The following is a 4,489-nucleotide window of genomic DNA, read 5'->3' as shown; positions in this document are numbered from 1 at the left end:
ACGCGGATGACCTGTAGTCGCCTCTGATATATATATATATATATATATATATACCTTTTACTTGTTTCTGTCATTTGACTGTGGCCATGCTGGAGCACCGCCTTGAAGGGTTTTGGTCGAATGAATCGACGCCAGGACTGTTTCTTAAAGCCTGGTACCTATCATATCGGTCACTTCTGCTGAACCGCTAGATACGGGAACTTAAACACACCAACACCGGTTGTCAAGCAGTGGTAGGGGACAATCACAAACACAAAGACACTCACAAGTATACATACATGCATACATACATGCATGCATGCATACATACATACATACATACATACATAAATATATATATATATATATATATATATATATATATATATATATATATATATATACATACGACGAGCTTCTTTCGGTTTCCGTCTACCAAATCCACTCAAGGTTCACAAGGCTATGGCCCGCCTGAGGTTATAGTGGAAGACATTTGCCTCCAGGTGCCACGCAGTGGGACTGAATACGAAACAATTTGGTTGGCAAGCAAGCATCTTACTCAACAACCACGCCTGCGCTTATACATACATACACACACATACACATATGTATGTATGAATGTATATATACAAAGTTGAAAATGAAGATAATAATGGAAGCTGGAAGCAACTAATAACCAATATCAAGGTGTTAAGGCTAATCAACAGGTATAGAACAGATAAATAGAGTTAAGATCAGAAATATGTTTCTATTACCTAAATTTTAATCAGCTTCAGAAGGACTCCGTTAATGATATCACAGTGGTGCAACGAAATTATGACACTTTTGGAAATAAAATGAAAGTAAGACAGAGTTTGTGCAATTCTTATGTGATCGAGATAAATCTAGCACACCGTAAATAAATGTTTCTCTGTCGATGGAAATAGCAGTATGCGATACAGAGCTGCTTCAGAGGGCGGGACAATCATTTAATTTACATGTAGCAATGATAATTACGTTTTCTGATTTGATGATGACGTGACATTGTATGGTGGGACTGATACACCAATAGACTGAATCACAATGGAAATATAACGACGCAAAAGAATTTTGAATGACAATTGTAACATTATCAAGGTGAAAATTTGTTCGACTACGAAAAAAGAAAAAAAGGAATTGCAATAAAAAACTTTATCGCCCGCAGAGGGACTTGAACCCGCGACCCTCAGATTTCATCAATCGACACTACATAAAAGTCTGATGCTCTACCGACTGAGCTATGCGGGCTGACGTGATGCAGAGCCAAATTTTAGATATATTAATCATATTGGACTTAGCGATAATCAACAATTGAAAAATTGCTGTGGATTGAAATGATTGTTGTATAAAGTTTATTATGGTTTTGATATCTATTATCTTACTTAATCACATTGTGATAATCAAAATTTTGATTCTTTCGGATATCAAGGTATTATATTTTAATATATTCGTTCACTTCTGAAATGCCATGCCATATCACATGCTTTACCTGCTGAGGTATGCAGACTGATCATTATTCTTAATAAAATCTTCAGAGATTACAGTTTCCTTAGGTTGTATTCTTTCTTTTATTTCACATCAAAACTCTGTAAAGACATTGCTTTTTGTCTTTTTATATTATTGTTGCTATGGTTTAAAAAAAAATTATTTATGGTTTATTTTTATTGTTTACGGAGATGTACTTGCATAGCGAATGACTTGATCTGAAATCGTGTGCTGGAACGAAAGCAATTGCAGCGTGGAAGGTGTTTATAAGCCATTTAAGAAACACTCGAAGTTTTGTCTGTGAATAGGTCGCGGTCTCAAAGCGACGAAAATATTGTGACAAATTAAATTTAAATGTTGAAGTGAATCTAACGTTTTTTGTGTTTCTTAAATGGCTTATAAACACCTTCCACACTGCAATTGTTTTATTGTTTAGTTCTTATTATTTCTGTAGTCAATTACACAACATTTAAATACAAAGAAAAACAAAGGTAAGATAAAAAGGAAAAGAAAGAAAAAAGGGGCGGACAAAGCAGCAGAAGATGGAGGGGAGGAGGCAATGGGCTACATACCCTGGGACAGATGCTGTGCCCAACAGTGGCCCACGGTAACGACTTCAATGGCGTTGCCGCGGAAAGGCCAGCTACACTCGCTGCAGCAGCCACTCCACCTGGCGGGGCTCATTTCTTACACAGGACGCCCTTATCCCGATTTTGTGGAGGAGGAAATCGGTAGTACGGAGTCGGAGAACAGTTTTTAGACTTAATAAATATAAGCAGCTATTTGCTGGACTCTGAACAGAGCCAGGAATGAAATCGCTGAGAGTGCTCGAATTTTCGAACGTTGTGAATATTAGATAATTTCTCGTTGCTTGAGCACGCGTTCCCTCCTCTCTCTCACAGACACGCATACAAACATATCGTATACACTGTTGCTAAATGAACTTTCCAACTTCGAGTTGCCTAATCAGCAACCAGAACTATAAATATAGTAATCCATCAATGGTTTTCGTTACAACACACTAAAATGGTCTGCTGGTAGCAATAGATTTCTCTGAACTCTTTGATTTTTTCTTTTCTATTTGAAAAGGGAAATCTTTCCCGAAATGTTAAAGGGTCTCTGAAACCACGTGGTTCTTTGACTCCTATTTCTAGCAATGTTGGTAATACTTTGTATCCTTGTTTATTAATATATATATATAAAATTTTATTTCAAGACAGACCCATTTTTTTAGCACTAGCATTGAGAAAAGAAACTACCATCCACTCCAAATACTACAGGTAAGTTCAGTCCCAGTGCGTGGCACTTTGGACAAGTGTCTTCTACTATGGCTCCAGGTCGACCAAAGTCTTGTGAATGGATTTATTGACGGAAACTGAAAAAGACCCATCATACATACACATGTGTGTGTGTATATATATGTATATATATGTGCGTATATGTGCATGTTTGTCCCTTACCACTACTTGTCAGTGTTGGTTTGTTTACCTGCGCCGTAACTTAGGGACCGACAGAATAAGCACCTGAGTGGGATCAATTCGTGCAACTAAAATAACCTTCATGGCGATGCCTCAGTATGGCGATGCCCCAGCATGGTGATGTCCCAGTAGTTCATTGACTGAAACAAATAAAAGATAAAGTTGTGAAAATCTTCATATCATGGTTGCTGATATTGGTATCTTAAAATGACATGTTATAGTATGACGTAGATCAATCTAACTGCTTTGATAGGAAAGTCTCCCAGTTTAATACTCATACATAGATAATGTGATTATTATATTTGGCGAATGTAACATCAGACGTAGTTGCTAACATTTTACAAGAACGTTGTGAGACCTCTTCATACTGACAAAATAACTTTCTCTCTGAAGTTAGATATTTCCAGGAAACAGAATTCTGCAAAGACAACTGCTCTTACTGGTACAATTAATTTTGGTAGGAAATTCAATGCGAACAGGTTTCATGGTATAATGGGAGCCTTCCTTCCTTCCTTAAGAATACCTCGGAGATTTTCTTATGGTAGTGAAATAGTTAGTTTTTAACTGCTATTTCTAAATTTCGGTATGTGGTGAAGCAAATTTTTGCTGAACCCTAATTATAATTATACTCATAATTATAAAAAAATTTGTATAAGTTTACCGATAATGGTTCTTTTAACATAATGGTTAAATTATTAATATTAATTAATTAATTAATTTTATATGTGTGTGTGTGTGTGTGTGTGTGTGTGTGTGTGTGTGTGTGTGTGTGTGTATGTGTTGGGAGAATTCACAAAAAAAACAAAAAAAACAAAAGACGAAGACAGGTGGTGTAGACAACAAACAGATGTATTAGTATAACGCTCGGGAAGTGAAAAAGTCATTAACATTTTGAGCCTACGCTTTTCCACAGAAAGGAACACAGAAAGAAACAAAGAGAGAAAATAAAGAATGTGTAGTGGCTAGCGAATATATATATATATATATATATATATATATATACGTGCGCACACACACACACACACACACACACACACGCATACACACACGCATACACACGCATACACACATACACGACAGAAGTAAATAGACACCGCATAAAGCATCGTGTTATGTTTATTCTAACTTGTAAAAATTTATATTTTTTATTAATTGACATTTTTATGTTTCAGATTATGTATGTGACTGTTTAATCATGCTATGTAGAAAAGAAACCTTGGAATTGTCTGAATTTCAAAGAGGCCGTATGGTGGGCGTAGCGTAAAATCGCAGAAAACCTTGGGATCTCGCTTTCTATAGTTAATAGAATGATTGTGCAATTCACCAGAGAGGAGAAGGGGTCCACATCACCTCGTTCAGATTGACTAGGTCTCTTGACAGGACTCTTCTCTTTGTTACGAGAAGTGTGGAGGATAATCCTCTTTGCAAGGCCTCTGACATAGTAGAACAAGTTGATGTCAGTCCCAGAACAGTTGTCAGGTATCTCCACAAACTTGGTTACTATGGCAGAGTAGCAAGAAGGAAGCCAC

The 4,489-nt window shown here is 36.6% G+C and overlaps 1 non-coding gene across 1 annotated transcript; it reads right to left on the bottom strand.

Annotated features, from left to right (window-relative positions):
- Positions 1 to 1,153: 1,153 nt before the first annotated feature.
- Trnak-uuu lies at positions 1,154 to 1,245 on the bottom strand. The gene is given in 2 exon segments: positions 1,154 to 1,189; positions 1,209 to 1,245. It is a non-coding gene; the product is annotated as a tRNA-Lys (tRNA).
- Positions 1,246 to 4,489: the final 3,244 nt, after the last annotated feature.

The sequence above is a fragment of the Octopus sinensis genome, linkage group LG6 (genome assembly GCF_006345805.1).
Source record: "Octopus sinensis linkage group LG6, ASM634580v1, whole genome shotgun sequence".
In the NCBI taxonomy this organism is placed as follows: Eukaryota; Metazoa; Mollusca; class Cephalopoda; order Octopoda; family Octopodidae; genus Octopus; species Octopus sinensis.
This window is presented reverse-complemented; position numbering and strand designations above follow the sequence as displayed.